The sequence below is a fragment of the Oncorhynchus keta genome, chromosome 14 (assembly GCF_023373465.1).
Source record: "Oncorhynchus keta strain PuntledgeMale-10-30-2019 chromosome 14, Oket_V2, whole genome shotgun sequence".
Taxonomy (NCBI): domain Eukaryota; kingdom Metazoa; phylum Chordata; class Actinopteri; order Salmoniformes; family Salmonidae; genus Oncorhynchus; species Oncorhynchus keta.
In genome coordinates this window covers 34,391,340-34,409,982 of record NC_068434.1, presented here as the reverse complement: position 1 = coordinate 34,409,982, position 18,643 = coordinate 34,391,340, and the positions used below count along the sequence as shown (strand labels likewise).

The following is an 18,643-nucleotide window of genomic DNA, read 5'->3' as shown; positions in this document are numbered from 1 at the left end:
ATTTTAAGGCACATATGAATGTCCTGCTTAATATAATGTTTGTCATCGTAAACCAACTGCATTATACTTGTGGGGCGTTAGGTTGCCTAGTGTTTAGAGCATTGGTCCAGTAACCGAAAGGTTGCAAGTTCGAATCTCCGAGCTGCCAAGGTAAAAATCTGTCTTTCTGCCCCTGAACAGGGCAGTTAACTTACTGTTCCTAGGCAATCATTGAAAATAAGAATTTGTTCTTAACTTAAGGTATAGGGGGCAGCATTTTCATTTTTGGAAAAACAGCGTGCCCAATTTCAACTTCCTGATACTCATGCCAAGAATATAAGATATGCATATTATTAATAGATTTGCATAGAAAACACTCTGACATTTCTTTAAAGTGGTTTGAATCATGTCTGTGAGTATAACAGAACTTATGTAGCAGGCAAAATCCTGAGGACTAACCGTTCAGAATTGATTTCTTTTGAAGTTTCTGTCTGTTCAGTGAGTTCTCATTGGGAAACGATATTTCTTAGGCACTTGTTTTTAGTTCCTTCCGCTTCCACTGGATGTCAACAGTCCTTGGAATATGGTTGAGGTTATTCCTTTGTGCAATGTAAAAGTACGTCCATCTAGGAACTGGGTAACACTTGAGTGCCGAAGACTTGAAAAGTAGCTTGGTTTGTTGTCTTCCTGTATTGAACACAGATAGACCCGTCTTCAATTTGATTGATTATTAACGTTTAAATTACCTAAAGTTGTATTACAAAAGTAGTTTGAAATGTTTTGGTAATGTTTACAGGCAACTTTTGAGATATTTTGTAGTGACTTTGCGCAAATTGGAAGCTGTTTTTTTCTGGATCAAGCGCGCCAAATAAATTGACATTTTGGATATATATGGATGGAATGAATTGAACAAAGGGACCAATTGTGATGTTTATGGGACATATTGGAGTGCCAACAAAGGAAGCTCGTCAAAGGTAAGGCATGTTTTATATTTTATTTCTGCGTTTTGTGTAGCGCCTGCAGGGTTGAAATATGCTACTCTTTGTTTACTGTTGTGCTATCATCAGATAATAGCTTCTTATGCTTTCGCCGAAAAGCCTTTTTAAAATCTGACATGTTGGCTGGATTCACAGCGAGTGTAGCTTTAATTTAGTATCTTACATGTGTGATTTAATGAGTTTGATTTTTATATAATTTTATTTGAATTTGCCGCGTTGCATTTTCCCTGGCTTTTGGCCAAGTGGGACGCAAGCGTCCCCTATACATTAAGAAGTTTTTAACTGACTTGACTAGTTAGATAAATACATGAATAAAAATACACTTCAACCAGTAAAATGGCTCTTTGGCTAGCTTTTGCTACAGCCTATGTCAGCGAGCATTAGCACTCTAGCTAACAACTGCTGCAGCCATAATTTATTTTGCGAAGATAACAAGCAAACTATAATCTTAGACTGTTCAAGCAAGAATCAGAACTTCATTGTGAGCGCATGAGACCCCAAGAAGTGATTTTGTTTAGAGGTAATAATGTAAATCTAGGACGCAGATGGCTTTCTTTCTGCAACCAAGAGTCGTGCGTGACGTAAGTGTGTCGTGTTCTGGAAAGGGGTCTATTACTGCTGTCTTTGTATCAACTCATTTTCTTAATAGTAACTTGTTTTTTTTTTTCAACTCTTCTACATTTTGAACAGAAAGAAGCCCCTGTCAGCCCAGAGGCAGTTCAGCTTTAATGACAGGACTCTAAATGACCCAGTCTTAAAAGATCCACAGTTCATCCTCAAATGTCATTTATCGTCTTCCCTCAGGGTGGGACAAAACAGTACCGTAGAATGCTGTAGCAGCTATCATCCACCTTTTTGTTCGTTGTGCCTGTTGGCCTTCTCCTACGTCCTCAGTGGCGGGATGACACGTTAGTGTCGATGAAGTAAGAGGATCACATTACTTAAGGGGTGTTAGGGTATTTTCAGAGGGAAGCATCCAAACTGGGGTCAGATATTTGATACAAGCAGGATGAGGAAGAGATGACGTCTGAGACATGGACACAATATGAATGCGAACATGGGAGGACAGGGCGAGAAGTGTTACTGTGCCTTTGGAAGCTAGGGTACACCACATGGACAGCAAAGGCCATCCAGACAAGCTTTTGCTTTCAGCTTTGCCCTTTTGTAGCAGCAAGGTGGTTTTCCAGTGAAAATGTCTATTTTGCATACAGTGAATAAACATTTGCATTTCAGATTTCGTTACAGGGAGAACAATGTTAGTGTCTGTACCACTGGGATGATTGTCAGCTCTCCCTGAGTTGAGGGTTAGGAAACCTCACATAGGCTGGCTGGCTCTCTCATTTATCATAGTGTTGTGTACAACACAAACTGAACCAAAGGCCTCTGGGGACGGAACCTCCCTGTTCTGCTCACCTCCATATAAGGGTCCTTGAAGAGCTCAGACCACTTGGGTCAGACACTCGTTGAACCCAACGGGGGTAGGGGGGGGGCTTTGGTCTGGAATGTCCCTCTGTAACCCCATTAGGTATTATTACATTGTCATTAGTGTTCAGGAGTCTGGTTGCACCAGACATGCGCCCACCCACATAAACATTAGAGGTTGACCGATTATGATTTTTCAACACCGATGCCGATTATTGGAGGACCCAAAAAAAGCAGTTTTTATAATTATTTTTTATAATAATAAAATAAATTGTAATAATGACAATTACAACAATACTGAATGAACACTTATTTTAATACATCAATAAAATCAATTTAGCCTCAAATAAATAATGAAACATGTTCAATTTGGTTTAATGTAAAAACAAAGTGTTGGAGAAGAAAGTAAAAGTGTAAATGAAAGCTGGTGGTTCCTTTTAACATGAGTCTTCAATATTCCCAGGTAAGAAGTTTTAAGTTGTAGTTATTATAGGAATTATAGGACTATTTCTCTCTACCATTTGAATTTCATTAACCTTTGACTATTTGATGTTCTTATAGACACTTTAGTATTGCCAGTGTAAGAATATAGCTTCCATCCCTCTCCTCGCTCCTACCTGGGCTCGAACCAGGAACACAACGACATCAGCCACCATCGAAGCAGCTTTACCCATCGCTCCACAAAAGCCGCGGCCCTTGCAGAGCAAGGAGAAGAACCACTGCAAGTCTGAGCGAGTGACGTTTGAAATGCTATTAGCGCGCACCCTGCTAACTAGCTAGCCATTTCACATCGGTTACACTAGCCTAATCTCGGGAGTTGATAGGCTTGAAGTCACAAGCAGCGCTGTGCTTGTGAAGAGCTGCTGGCAGAACGCACAAATGCTACTTGATTGAATGTCGACGAGCATGCTGCTGCCTACCATTGCTCAGTCAGACAACTCTATCAAATCATAGACTTAATTATACCATAATAACACTCAGAAATACGAGCCTTGGGTCATTAATATGGTAGAATCCGGAAACTATTATCTCATACAAGACGTTTATTCTTTCAGTGAAATACGGAACCGTTCCATATTTTATCTAAAGGGTGGCATCCATAAGTCTAAATATTCCTGTTACATTGCACAACCTTCAGTCATAATTATGTAAAAGTCTGGCAAATTAGGCAGCCCAAACTATTGCATATACACTGACTCTGCGTGCAATGAACGCAAGAGAAGTGACACAATTTCACCTGGTTAATATTGCCTGTTAACCTGGATTTATTTTTGCTAAATATGCAGGTTTAAAAATATATACTTCTGTGTATTGATTTTAAGAAAGGCATTGATGTTTATGGTTAGGTAAACTTTGGAGCAACGATAAGCACCGCATCGATTATATGCAACGCAGGACACATTAGGTTAACTAGTAATATCATGTGTAGTTAACTTGTGATTATGATTGATTTTGTTTTTTATAAGAATTTTAATGCTTGCTACTTTCCTTGGCTTCTTCTGCATTCGCTTAACAGGCAGTCTCCGCGTGGAGTGCACTGAGGCAGGTGGTTAGAGCGTTGGACTAGTTAACTGTAAGGTTGCAAGATTGAATCCCCCGAGCTGACAGGGTGAAAATCGGTCGTTCTGCCCCTGAACGAGGCAGTTAACCAACCATTCCTAGGCCACCATTGAAAATAAGAATGTGTTCTTAACTGACTTGCCTAGTTAAATAAAGATTAAATAAAGGTGTAAAAAGTGTTTTTTATAAATTTGCCAAATCGGTGTCCAAAAATACAGATTTCCGATTGTTATGAAAACTTGAAATCGGGCCTAATTAATCGGCCATTCCGATTAATCGGTCGACCTCTAATAAACATATGTGCACACCCACATAAACATGCGTACAAACACACTGCTTGGTGGTGTTACTATTTTTCTGGTCCAGCAGTGCCCCAGTGTCAGCCAGCCAGGGCTTGATATACCCTGTGTGACATTCAGTAAGTCATTTTTTTTTGTGTCTGTCTGATGTTGACAGGTCTGTGAGCAGGGCAGTGGGCCTTGTCATCTGACTCTGGCTTTGACACAGCTTTACAGTCCAGCTTCCGCCTGCCTGCCTGTCCCACTCCCAGGCCCCAGATCAGTGTGGGTCTGTCTCTGACTTTGTACAGTAAGGGTGTGTTGGCAGAACATCGTCTGCTTTGACTGGTGGATTAAAAGTGGACAGAGGGCGTGATGGCTTTATGCGCAGATTAAAGGGTAATTTCCTCAGGCTATGGGTAAAAAGAACTCGTTTTCAGATCTGCCTAGATACTGGAGGGCAGTGTAACTGGTGTGAAATGACAAGCTAGTTAGCGGTGCGTGCTAGTATCGTTTTAATTGGTGACGTCACTCGCTCTTAGACCTTGAAGTAGTTGTTTCCCTTTTGTGCAGCGATAGGTAACGATGCTTCGTGGGAGGCAGTTTGATGTGTTGAGGGTCCCTGGTTCGAGGCCAGGTTTATATATATATGTATGTGTGTGTGTATTTTTGGCCTTTAGTTAACTAGGCAAGTCGGTTAATTAAGTTCTAGGGTAGGGGGAAGCATTTGGAATTTTGGATGAAATGCCTGCCCAAATTAAACTGCCTGCTACTCAGGCCCAGAAGATGGGATATGCATATAATTGGTAGATTTGGATAAACACTAAAGTTTCAAAAACTGTTAAAATAATGTCTCAGTATAACAGAAACTGATTTGGCAGGCAAAAACCAGATATTTTTGGGGGGGTTTTGTAGTTTTCTATTCAATGCCATTACAGTATCCATTGGCTTAGGACTCAAATTGCAGTTCCTATGGCTTCCACTAGATGTCAAGTCTTCAGAAATTGTTTCAGGCTTGTATTCTGAAAAATGAGGGAGTAAGAGCAGTCTGAATGAGTGGACCCTGCAGTGTCACAGAGCTTTTTCATGCGCACGACCGAGAGTACCTTTCGTGTTTACCTTTTATATTGACAACGTTATTGTCCGGTTGAAATATTATCTATTTATTTCAGCTAAAACCACCTGAGGATTGAATTAAACTTCGTTTGACATGTTTCTATGAACTTTACGTATACAATTCTGATTTTTTTGTCTGCCTGTTGTGACTGCGTTTGAGCCTGTGGATTACTGAAGAAAACGGAGGTTTTTGGCTATAAAGAGACTTTATCAAACAAAAGGAACATTTATTGAGTAAATTTATATTTTCTGAGTGCAACCATATGAAGATCATCAAAGTTAAGTGATTAATTTTATCTCTATTTCTGACTTGTGTAACTCTTCTACTTGGCTGGTTACAGTTTGTAATGATTTGTCTGCTGGGCGATGTTCTCAAATAATCTTAAGGTATTCTTTGCCGTAAAGCATTTTTGAAATCTGACAGTGGTTGGATTCACAAGAAGTTAATATTTAAACCTATGTGAAATACTTTTATGTTTTCTGAATTTTTATAATGAGTAATTTTTATAATGAATATTTCTTAACCCTAGTGAGGTTAAGAACAAATTCTTTTTTCCAGTGACTGCCTAGGAACAGTGGGTTAACTGCTTTGTTCGGGGGCGGAACGACAGATTTTCACCTTGTCAGCTCGGGATTCGATCTTCCAACCTCTCGGTTACTATTCAAACGCCCCAGTTGGGGCGAGGAGAGGGACGGAAGTAACACTGTTACAGCTGCATGGACTAATCTCCTTGGAATCATGTGGGAGATGTTCTTTTAATGTCCTATCAACAGGCCATGCGCTGAAACTCTAAGTAAGAAGAGTTAATATTGTTTCAAATTGCCATTTTGTGTTTTTAAATATTTGGCTTGTGGCTTTTGTTTCCACAACATGTCAAAATGAAACGGGACAGTAATCTTTTAGAGAAAGCAGCCAGATGGACCCGTCCTATCTCCATATAAGCTTAGAGAACACGCATCTCTATGGCAGTGTGGAAAATGTTACTCTGCCAACAGAGAAGTTAGACTGCATTAATATAAACACTGCAGTTTCAGGGTTGTAAATGGCTTTTTGATGGGGACAAAACCCCTACACACATGATGTTCAGAGGTAGCCTGTTACTTCTCAGCCTCATAGCAGGGTTCAGATCAATTTGTCTACGTATATCTGTCCGACACAAACACTGCCTTCTCTGCTCTTTTGCTGGGTCACACACACGTACTCACACTATAGCCCATGTGACAGTGCATCTGGCTGGCTGGCCCATCTGCCCATGCTGTGCTGTTCCCAGTCTGTGTGGGCAGCCAGCTGCTCTGGGCCTTTGTCCCAGGCCTACTCCCAGCCAGGCCCATTTGGCCGGGGGGGGGGGGATCCAACCCCCAGAGTATGACCCTTCTGAAATGCACTTTGTGGCTCTTCATATGTTCTACCTCCACATCCAGTATTGTTGGTGGTAAGTCAGAAGAACCACAGCAACCCTCCAAATAACTTTGGGTTTGAGCTTTGACTAATGGGCTTTTAGATTCTCCTGTCAGGACAGATGGGGGATGTGTCTGACTAAACGCATGTGGTCTTCAACCCTCATGCTTTCAATCTCCTCCTTTCTGCCTCTGCGCCTGACGCTCTGTCATTTATTCCCTCATTTCCATGTGGAGGAAGCAGTGGGCGACTGAATGCTGTAGGAACTGTGCAGCGAGACATTCCTGCTTATTCCTCTCAATCTGCTGGGCCCTACTCTGGAGGAGAGGGGATATATCTCAATGAACCACAAGTTCTGATTTATATTCCCAAGCCTTGGAATCCCTCATTTTGATTCAGTCAAGCAGGAACTTGTTGAATTATTTTTGGTGACTGGCTATTTTCCAAGTACAGTGTACTTGTGTTAAAAGACAGCTATTCAGACATATTGAGGCAATAGGTTTAATCTGTCCATTCTGGTGATCTTTTGGGCTAAAACTACAATATGGGCTCATGTTCTAAACCAGTGGTTCAAACACTCATATTGGACCATGTTCTGTTTGGACCAATCCTCAATCTTTTAGCATCAGAAATCCCTGGGTGTGTGGACTGTGCTTACACAAATAAGTACGTTTTCTCACACACACACACACTCGCACTCACACTCGCACTCGCACTCGCACTCGCACTCGCACTCACACACACTAAGTCTTACACATGCAAAGGGTGGTATTATAAGGGTCTGCTGCTCAATCTTTATTCCAGGATCCATATTCTGCTACTGCTGTCCTGCTGACTGCAGATTTAACCATATATGGCCATTCACTGCTCCCCGCCTGACGGCCTTCCAGGACCATTTCCTCCCTGCCTTTCAATTGGCTGCTAGCATTGCCAGTTCTCTGTGATTTCAGGGATAGTCTGTAGAGGTAAAGGGGGGCCTAGATGAGAGATTCTTGAATCAAGTGGTGTCTCATTGCCATGTTCTTTTGGTTATCATGGACACTATTAGCGTCATTGGTTTTCTAATCGAAGGTTTTATTATTTGTAAGAGTTTCTGAATTGGATGACAGTTAAAAACATATTTTTTGAACTCCCAGTTTTTAAAGCACTGAAATGGGAACTCGGAGATTTCAGAGTTCCCAGTTGTTTTGAATATGGCATTAGTCTCAGCGGAGAGAGGGTGAGAGCAGCAGGAAGGGTCTGTCTCTCACGGTCCATGCTCTCTCCTTTCCTCCGGTGAGACAGACCAGAGCGAGGGGACACAGTCTTCCACCTGATGGTGGAACTCAAGTAGAATCTGCCTCGGACACAATTTCACATTGTTCCTTTGACCAGATACTTTGACCAAATACTCCGCGATATTAAATTAGGCAGAACAAGCTGCTAATATTAAAAACACAAGGCTATCGATACACTTGGCTACTCATTCATTGCAAGTAGAGAAGCGTGTTATATTTTGTAGTAGTGTTGAATATAAACAGTGACCATGCTGAATATAACATGGACATGAACTCACTCGTAAAAACAGTGACCATGCTGAATATAACATGGACATGAACTCACTCGTAAAAACAGTGACCATGCTGAATATAACATGGACATGAACTCACTCGTAAAAACAGTGACCATGCTGAATATAACATGGACATGAACTCACTCGTAAAAACAGTGACCATGCTGAATATAACATGGACATGAACTCACTCGTAAAAACAGTGACCATGCTGAATATAACATGGACATGAACTCACTCGTAAAAACAGTGACCATGCTGAATATGACATGGACTCACTCGTAAAAACAGTGACCATGCTGAATATAACATGGACATGAACTCACTCGTAAAAACAGTGACCGTGCTGAATATGACATGGACTCACTCGTAAAAACAGTGACCATGCTGAATATAACATGGACATGAACTCACTCGTAAAAACAGTGACCATGCTGAATATAACATGGACATGAACTCACTCGTAAAAACAGTGACCATGCTGAATATGACATGGACTCACTCGTAAAAACAGTGACCATGCTGAATATAACATGGACATGAACTCACTCGTAAAAACAGTGACTATGCTGAATTAACATGAACTCACTCATAAAAACAGTGACCATTTTAGTCTTTCTCTGGTCATTGGTTTAAAAATTAAGAAATCTCACGGAGGCCAGTATCAAAACTTGCTATGGCCGGGGTCGTGGAAACTGTAGGTAGGCTCGGTGATTTGAGCTATCCAATTGGCCAGTGCAGTAGGCGCTCTCGATTTAGCCACATCTCCCGGTCCACTGTGTAGGCAGAGTTGGTCTTTTCAGACAAATGTAACTTCTTAAGGCTGAGATCCCATTAACGGGATCGATATGACAACAGCCAGTGAAAGTGCAGGGCGCCAAATTCAAACACATCTCATATTTAAAATTCCTCAAACATACAAGTATTATACACCATTTGAAATACATTTTTTGTTAATAGGAATGCCTTAAAGATCAACCCGTCGCAATCGACCGGTTCGTGACCACTGCTATAAACATTTTTGTTAGTGGGATTTCTGCTAAATGGCATATAATATTATTATTATTATTAATAATGGTGGGTCCAGGAGTCGTTCCTCTTTTGATCTCTATGACAAACACTTACCATGGGCAATAGATGTCCAGTTTCTTTCTCTTACACTCCCTCTGTGTACCTGCAGGCTCTCTCCCAACCTGACTGGGACTGGGCAACCACATGTTGCTCTTGGCTCCTACCCTTCCGTCACTCATGCCTGGCCAGCTGTCCTCTGCTTTACCCCTCCATTACTGTGTTAAAGCTGGAGCAGACTTCCAGCCATTTAGTAAGAGCAGAGAGAGGGCCCAACCGTGGTGTCCAGTCTGACTGTACTGTACCCTCCCCTCTGTGCTGCAGTAAATCATTGAGACCAGCCCGGGGTCTGTCTGGGCTGCAGCTGTGCTTTCAAGGCCATAAACTCACAACGGGAAGTGGAACAGTAAAACTAACCATGGTGCTCTGAGGGAAGCATGCTCTATAGGAGGGCTTTTACACGCGTCACGTTCTGCTTGTAAGGATACGCTTGTGCGTGACGCCTCTTTGATTTAGGTATTGAAAGTGTTATTTCTGTCATTCATTGTCCATAAAAAAGGTTATCTTGTTATGAGGTTCAAGCACATTTTGTGCAGCTTCACTTGTTGCTATGCAACTGGTCTGCTTGCTTGAAACATGTTTTCTCACAGGATATTATACAGCACAGAGTCTAGTCCAGGTCCCTGGGTGTTCTGGTCATTAACATCAAAACACGTGTAGACCGTCAGGGACTGAGATTAGTCTTGAATGCTTAATTCAATCTAGCCTAGGCTTTATTTGATAGGTTGCCTACATTTCGCATCAAGATTGACTGCGCTATTCAGCCCTGTTCAACTCATGTCGGTGTTTTGCTCAACAGGCTGTCAAATATCTCCACTCCCACCTCGTCTATATGAACCACACTCCTTCCCTGTCTCTACTGGGCTGGTTGCCATGGAGATGATGATCAGCGGTCTTGTCTAACCATTCCTTGCTCTGCGGGTTTGGTCTATCTCAGGAGTAACTCTTTGTGCTCCTTGTGTCGTGGACGTGTTATGTGATGTCACTTTAACAGCAGGCATGTAAAGGGGCTTTGCCAAGTAACTATCTGTTCACTGTGTTCCTACATGTAGGGATTCTTACAACTGCCTGGTCTCTAGCTTAGAGCACTATTCTTTCACTGTGTTCCACATGTAGGGATTCTTACAACTGCCTGGTCTCTAGCTTAGAGCACTATTCTTTCACTGTGTTCCACATGTAGGGATTCTTACAACTGCCTGGTCTCTAGCTTAGAGCACTATTCTTTCACTGTGTTCCACATGTAGGGATTCTTACAACTGCCTGGTCTCTAGCTTAGAGCACTATTCTTTCACTGTGTTCCACATGTAGGGATTCTTACAACTGCCTGGTCTCTAGCTTAGAGCACTATTCTTCCACTGTGTTCCACATGTAGGGATTCTTACAACTGCCTGGTCTCTAGCTTAGAGCACTATTCTTCCACTGTGTTCCACATGTAGGGATTCTTACAACTGCCTGGTCTCTAGCTTAGAGCACTATTCTTTCACTGTGTTCCACATGTAGGGATTCTTACAACTGCCTGGTCTCTAGCTTAGAGCACTATTCTTTCACTGTGTTCCACATGTAGGGATTCTTACAACTGCCTGGTCTCTAGCTTAGAGCACTATTCTTCCACTGTGTTCCACATGTAGGGATTCTTACAACTGCCTGGTCTCTAGCTTAGAGCACTATTCTTTCACTGTGTTCCACATGTAGGGATTCTTACAACTGCCTGGTCTCTAGCTTAGAGCACTATTCTTTCACTGTGTTCCACATGTAGGGATTCTTACAACTGCCTGGTCTCTAGCTTAGAGCACTATTCTTTCACTGTGTTCCACATGTAGGGATTTTACAACTGCCTGGTCTCTAGCTTAGAGCACTATTCTTTCACTGTGTTCCACATGTAGGGATTCTTACAACTGCCTGGTCTCTAGCTTAGAGCACTATTCTTTCACTGTGTTCCACATGTAGGGATTCTTACAACTGCCAGGTCTCTAGCTTAGAGCACTATTCTTTCACTGTGTTCCACATGTAGGGATTCTTACAACTGCCTGGTCTCTAGCTTAGAGCACTATTCTTTCACTGTGTTCCACATGTAGGGATTCTTACAACTGCCTGGTCTCTAGCTTAGAGCACTATTCTTCCACTGTGTTCCACATGTAGGGATTCTTACAACTGCCTGGTCTCTAGCTTAGAGCACTATTCTTCCACTGTGTTCCACATGTAGGGATTCTTACAACTGCCTGGTCTCTAGCTTAGAGCACTATTCTTCCACTGTGTTCCACATGTAGGGATTCTTACAACTGCCTGGTCTCTAGCTTAGAGCACTATTCTTTCACTGTGTTCCACATGTAGGGATTCTTACAACTGCCTGGTCTCTAGCTTAGAGCACTATTCTTCCACTGTGTTCCACATGTAGGGATTCTTACAACTGCCTGGTCTCTAGCTTAGAGCACTATTCTTTCACTGTGTTCCACATGTAGGGATTCTTACAACTGCCTGGTCTCTAGCTTAGAGCACTATTCTTTCACTGTGTTCCTACATGTAGGGATTCTTACAACTGCCTGGTCTCTAGCTTAGAGCACTATTCTTTCACTGTGTTCCACATGTAGGGATTCTTACAACTGCCTGGTCTCTAGCTTAGAGCACTATTCTTTCACTGTGTTCCACATGTAGGGATTCTTACAACTGCCTGGTCTCTAGCTTAGAGCACTATTCTTTCGACTTCTTCAGTGCCTATCCACTCACCTTAACTTCAACTCTGGCAAGTGCTTACCTTGTACCTTTTTCTGAGGACTGTTTCCAGTCCCACATAGTTCCTGTGGTTACTGGATGACATGGGGGTAAATATTATGACAGTGTAATAAGAGGCTGGCTGTGTCTTTGATACTGTACCTGCCAAGGTAGGTTGCCACAGGGCAGTCCTTCTGCTCCTTATTATCTCAATGATAATGTAGCGTAGTTACCGGTGTTAACCTGAATTTAGCAGTGGTGGGAAAAGTATCCAAATGTCATAGTTGAGTAAAAGTAAAGATACCGTAATGGAAAAGACTCCAGTAAAAGTGAGTCACCCAGTAAAATACTGCTTGAGTAAAAGTATTTGGTTTTAAATATACTTAAGTGTAAATAGTTTCCAAATCCTTATATTAAGCAAAACAGACGGCGCCATTTTTTTGTTGTATTTATGGATAGCCAGGGGCACGCTCTCACCTTCAGACATAATTTTCAGATGAAGCGTGTGTTTAGTGAGTCTGCCAGATCAGACACAGTAGGGATGACCAGGGATGTTCTCTTGATACGTTTGTAAATCTGACAATTTTCCCATCCTGCTAAGCAATCAAAATGTAGCGAGTACTTTTGGGTGTCAGAGGAAAATGTATGGAGTAAAAAAGTACAAAGTTGTCAAAAATATAAATGGTGAAGTACAGATACCTAAAAAAAAAAAAAACTACTTGAGTAGTACTTTTAAAATATTTATTTAATGTAAGCCTGTTTTTCATTATGCGTTGAACAGTCGTGGTCTAAAGAGTAAGAGTCTACGTGTATGTACTGTTATCAAAAAAGGCTGCATGGTGGTGCCTGTACCTGCCTTAGAAATGTTGAAACATTTTTTGGCTGTGATCTGTTGATTGCCAGTTCTTTCCTAACCATCCGTGACCTCACCGTACATAGGCGTTCCAGTCTTATGTAGATAATCACAACGCTAATCACAACGCTATCAAATAATATATATTCAGGCTTGAAGCGAGATCCTCATGTACTTCCCTCGGACTGTGGAATTCCTTATTGTGTATAGCAGACACAAACAAGATTAACACCGCTGGACCCTCTTGCTCTCATTAGTCACAGCCATACCAGAGCTGCCTGTGGCTGAGGTGTGGAATGTCTGGAATGACAGGCTCTCAGGCCCGCTGGACGGCACTGTCGGCAGCCCTGTGAACCCAGGGGAGGGTAACAGGCCTACAAGCAACCCTGTGAACCGGTGGACGGTAACAGGCCTACAAGCAACCCTGTGAACCGGTGGACGGTAACAGGCCTACAAGCAACCCTGTGAACCGGTGGACGGTAACAGGCCTACAAGCAACCCTGTGAACCGGTGGACGGTAACAGGCCTACAAGCAACCCTGTGAACCGGTGGACGGTAACAGGCCTACAAGCAACCCTGTGAACCGGTGGACGGTAACAGGCCTACAAGCAACCCTGTGAACCGGTGGACGGTAACAGGCCTACAAGCAACCCTGTGAACCGGTGGACGGTAACAGGCCTACAAGCAACCCTGTGAACTGTGGTGGTAACAGGCCTACTGCAGTCCTAGAGCAAGTTTGACCCGGCTAACTCGCACTCTAGTACACTCAGACCGAACACACAGGGCTGCCATCACTGCTGCTGGGCTCAATGTCCTCTCTTCACAAGCCAACCATGTAGAGTATGTTGGTTAGGTGAGAGCCTGTACTCTACTGTTTTTTTTTTTTGTTTTTTTGTAAAGAGCAACAAGAGTGTTGACAAAAGTGTATAATTTGAACAAGGGTGTGAGATGTCTAACAGCCAGATGTGAAATGTTCTGAGGAATAAGAGTCTGGAGTAGAGTGGGGTTGTTCTCCCCAGACCCTGTGCACATGGCACCCTATCCCATATCTAGGGCCCAAAGGGCTCTGGTCAAAACAAGTAGTGCACTATAGGAAATAGGGTGCCATTTGGGGCACAGCCTTAATCTCTCTGGGGTCTGTGGACCAGGCAGGCACCTAGAGGACTCAACACAACTATTTTAAGCAGGAAATACCAGTGAGCCAGGCAGGCTGAACTACAGCACTTATTGGATACTACTGAATAATATAGCAGTGTTTTGTCATTCACAGTCAGCACATATAGGCCAATCTACTGCACACACCCAGGTCATAGTCTGCCATCTCCATACCTTTGTCCCTGTAAATAAACATTCAGGTCTACTGGCAACTGCAGGGCTCCCTTGCAAAAATGAGACCTTGGTCTCAATTGTGGTTCCGTGCTAAAATAAAGGTCAAATAAACTACTAGAAACCTGCAGCTCGACATGAATGACCCACTGTGCTGTTTACTTTCTGCATCTACGTCATATTGTCTACCTGGGAAAGGTCTAAGCAGGAAAGAAGAAATGGATGTGCTGAGCAGTGTCCTTGTATAGGCCTATATCCCTCTGTGACTCCTGGTCCTCTGCTGATAGAGGTTGAGACAGCCCTTTCCCTCACACCTCCCAGCAGCCTACGTCCCTCCACACGGAGTTCTGGCTTTTGTTGCTGCACATCCTGCTGCTTACAGCCCCCCTTTCAGGTCACTGCTGCAATATGGGCCACTTTGCTTGGAACCATGCCAACCTTTCTCTGATTCCACAACCGACTCCTTCCCTGCTCTGCTTGTCTTCCTTCCTCTCTGGCTAAGTATTCAGAGAAGCTTATCCCTGACATGCTGACCACACCGCCCGTGTTGGGTGCGTGAGCGTTGCAAAATAAATGTACACGTTGTTCAATAATTTCATCCAAACTGCCCACACGTGTCAACGAGAGTCTGCTTGATACGCTTAGTCCCGCCTCATCTCCTCGTTGGTTTTTAGGCGCATATACCCACGTGGGTGATTTAGAAAGATGAACTGAGGTCCTAAAGTTGGTTTGCCAACTGCCATATGAAGTCCAAAGAAGGAGAGATTTTTAGTAACTAACTCTGTTTACCTTTTTATCTGTGGATTAATTGTCCGAGTAGGGAACACACGATTTTGTGTCTCAATGGGTCAAAATTCGATGAAGATCCAGAAAAAAATGACCTTGTACATTTGATATAATAACAACCAAATGTTTATCCCAGGACAAATTAGCTAGCATCAACAGGTTTCATGTTTCGACCAGTCCCCAAATGAATCTAGTTGGTTCAGAGTTCGTTGTGATAGTTCAACCTGCGTGTCCTGCCTGCGTCTGGACGAGCGTTTCCCAGGTCTAGTCAGCATGTTACTCACAGGCCCAGAACAGGTGCTTAGTATAGGTGCTTATAGCAAAACTCCTGTAGACTGGACTTTGGTCACTGAGCTTGGAGTTTGAGTATGTGTCATAGCCCAACTCTGTCAGTCAGGTGATGTTGTGAGGGACTCTGAGCTGTCGGGAGGACTGTCCGTCATCTATGGACGAGGTGATTTGTCCCCATTATGTCCATCTCTGGCACTCCCAACATGAAACCCCTTTCTCCAAATTAGTGGTTGAACTACTGTGACTCACTGACCACTTGTAATCAGGTTTTAACCTAATAGGCTCGTATGGTTCCATTAATAATTCCTGTGACTAACGGAGTTCATTTATTTATTTATATAGGCCAGTTTAACAAAACAACTACCCAGTGTCATATAATCCAGTCCTTGCCAAATCGGACAGTGAGTCAGTCATGTTGCTTAGTAATATCAACAGGACTGTATTGTGACATGTGAGCAGCAGAGTTGAACTGGCCAGTCCTTTGTTTTCCTCAGTGGCACAGTAGGCAGGGAAAGGATGGTGGAGTCCTCCGACAACATACTGACTCAGACAGCCATTCCATACCAGGATATGAGTCCTAGTGGCCTGTCTACTGCCTGCTATTACACAAGCATTTAGACAGGGCCTAGACTGGCCACTCATTGTTTAACCTCTCTCTGTCTATGTACACCTCTAGTACATCTCCATGAGGACAGAGCTTCTTCATACTTGAATCTGGTTGTGTTTTGACTTCACACTTAACTTGTGTTATCTGAATGGTCATTCTAAACATTCGTCTTGAGTTTTGACGAAAAACGAAAGGCTCTATTATATAACTAAAAACAGGGCCTGTAAGGATTCTGTCTACAGAGAACTGGAAAGCTCCTCTCGTCCCGTGACTATGTAGCTCTTATATTTAGCCCCTCTGAAATCATTGTTGTCATGGTGCTGGAATAGGCAGTGAGTGATATTCATGAGGCAAATCCATAATACTTTAATTAGGGCTGCCGCCATTACAGCAGGGCTCCCTCTGCCTCAGTGACATCATCTGACTGGCGGGCCCTATGGTGGTCCAGCTGGGGATTCTACAAACGGGCGTGTCAGTCTCCCAAATCCAACCCTAACCTCCACAGCATTTTCAGAGCTCACGTTACTCAGACTTCACACTGTGGAGAGCACCTGATCCTCCAATCACTTGGGGTCAGAGGTCAAGATAGAACCCACCCGCCCTCCCAGGCTAGGCTGCTGTAGTCAAAGTCAGCTGGGTGGCCAGGAAAGCCTTCCGTTTGTCTGGCTCCTTTTGTTGTGTGTGTGTATGACAGCTGGTGGTCTCTGGTCATCTGGCCTGTTGTATAAGGGTGTTATATAAGGGCTCAGATTCAAGGTTATCTCAGGGTTTCATTTTAAAGAGCAGAAACTAAGCATCTGCTGGCATGTCTATGAGGATGTTATTACCAACAACATGCCTTCATTTTAGGGCTGTTCCCAACTAAAAATAAATATTGTTCAACCGAGAGTCGTCCTGTTCTTTACCAATCGATTTGTACCAATCGAAATTTTTAAACAAAATGTTCCATATACAGTGCCTCCGGAAAGTATTCAGACCCCTTGACTTTTTCCACATTTTATTACGTTACAACCTAATTCGAAAATGGGATACTTTTTTAAAGTCCTCAACAATTTGCACACTACCCCATAATGACAAAGCAAAAACAGGTTTGTAGAAATCATACCAAATGTATAAAAAAAAAACGTATTTATTCAAACCCTTGGCTATGAGACTTGAAAATGAGATCATGTTTATCCTTTTTCCATTGATCATCCTTGAGATGTTTCTTCAACTTGATTGGAGTCCACATGTGGTAAATTAAATTGATGGAGATGATTTGGAAAGGCACACCTTTCTATGTAAGGTCCCACAGCTGACAGTGCAGGAATTGTCTGTAGTGCTTTGAGACAGGATTGTGTCAGGGCATAGATCTGGGGAAGGGTACTTAAAAATGTATGCAGCATTGAAGGTCCCCAAGAACACAGTGGCCTCCATCCTTAAATGGAAGTATGGAATTACCAAGACTCTTTTCTAGAGCTGGCCGAACTGGGCAATCGGAGAAGGGCCTTGGTCAGGGAGGTGACCAAGAACCCGATGGTCACTCCGATAGAGCTCCAGAGATCCTTTGTGGAGATGGGAGAACCATCTCAGCAGCACTCCACCAATCAGGCCTTTATGGTAAAGTGGCCAGACTGATGCCACTCCTCAATAAAAGGCACATGACAGCCCGCTTGGAGTTTGCCAAAAGGCATCTGAAGACACTCAGACCATGAGAAACAAGATTCTGTAGTCTGATGAAACCAAGATTGAACTATTTGACCTGAATGCCAAGCGTCACATCTGAAACCTGGCACCATCCCTACTGTGAAGCGTGGTGGCAGCAGGATGTTATTCAGCGGCAGGGATTGGAAGACCAGTCCGTTTCGAGGGAAAGATGAACGGAGCAAAGTACAGAGATCCTTGATGAAAACCTGCTCAGGACCTCAGACTGGGGCTAAGTGTCACCTTCCAACAGGACAACGACACTAAGCACATAGCCAAGACAACGCAGGAGTGGCTTCGCGACAAGTCTCTGAATGTCATTGTGTGGCCTAGCCACAGCCCAGACTTGAACCTGATCGAACATCTCTGGAGAGACCTGAAAATAGCTGTGCAGCGACACATGTACTGAGCCTGTCTGATTTAAGCACACTGTTTGTTTGATGTAAATAATTCATACAGACACAAATGAATCAAGAATGACCCCGATGACCACGCTGTTTTAAAAAACAAGACAGTGCCTTTGACTGGTGCATGTTGTCTTGTTCTCCTCCCTACTGCAGAGAAAAGCAAATGTTTATTGCGCTGTCCGTGCTGAAGCGGCATCATCAATTTGGCGATTTTTGGTTTCTTGTTTCTGATTGAAACGTTGTTACCAAAATCCCTCATTTGTTTTACAAAAAACATGGCCTATTCCCTCAACCCTTGCTCTCTTTATGTGAAACATGTAAACATTGCACGCATGTGACCAATAGGCTATAGGTCAGGCCCTATCATAATCACATCAATAAATTGGTTATAACAAACAATGAACACGGTAATGTCGACAGCAAATGGATGCGGAGGATGTGGGGGAAAAAAACTTGAAACGGAGGAATGTTTACTGGTTGCTCAGGTGGGAAAGTGAAAGTCAGAACTGTGGAAGACAGTTGACTTAGTTGTGCAAAGTACTGGGGATC

General features: G+C 43.1%; 1 protein-coding gene across 2 annotated transcripts in view; it reads left to right on the top strand.

Annotated features, from left to right (window-relative positions):
• The window catches only part of LOC118393278 (coronin-1C-A), a 67,024-nt gene that overhangs the window by 32,247 nt on the left and 16,134 nt on the right, over window positions 1–18,643 (top strand). The window lies entirely within an intron of this gene.